Source organism: Cyprinodon variegatus, unplaced genomic scaffold, assembly GCF_000732505.1.
Source record: "Cyprinodon variegatus isolate N-32 unplaced genomic scaffold, C_variegatus-1.0 Scaffold328, whole genome shotgun sequence".
Taxonomy (NCBI): domain Eukaryota; kingdom Metazoa; phylum Chordata; class Actinopteri; order Cyprinodontiformes; family Cyprinodontidae; genus Cyprinodon; species Cyprinodon variegatus.
In genome coordinates this window covers 814,964-815,567 of record NW_015150781.1, presented here as the reverse complement: position 1 = coordinate 815,567, position 604 = coordinate 814,964, and positions in this window count along the sequence as shown.

Sequence of the window (604 nt, the reverse complement as noted above, 5' to 3'; positions counted from 1 at the left end):
CAGAAATTAACCCTGCACATTTACAAAAGACCCTCAGAACAATTAGAAATATCCAGTATCCTTACATATGAGAACCTTTTACTTTCGGATATTTACTGTAACTTATTTATGATTTCTGTTTATCTTAACTTAAACTGAATTTAGGCTCCTACATGACCAGCCCCTAATTGTTCTCGTTAGTGAAACAATTACTAAATAATTGTCAACCTAAATAAGAAGAGCCTAAATTATATTACTAATACTCAGTAAAACAATAAAAAAGTCCATTCTCCTTTCCCTCATTCAAATAAGGTTTTAACTTTACAACAGTCCATCAGTCGTGTTCTGATTCTTGAAGAAGACACAGCTTTGTTATTGGACGACAAAGCTCGCTGGTCTTGGTTTTCACCTTTACCTGTCTGACAAAGACATTCCTGCCAGGAAACGTTTCCACGATTCTTCCAAGGAACCATGAATTTCTTGGTGCAGAGTCGTCCACGATCAGAACCACATCACCAACACAGAAGTTTCTTCTTGGAGCAAACCATTTCTGACGAGATATTCTCTGCACCAGCGTTTACAGAAGATATCCGCAAGGTATTGCTCCTGCATCCAACGTCGACTT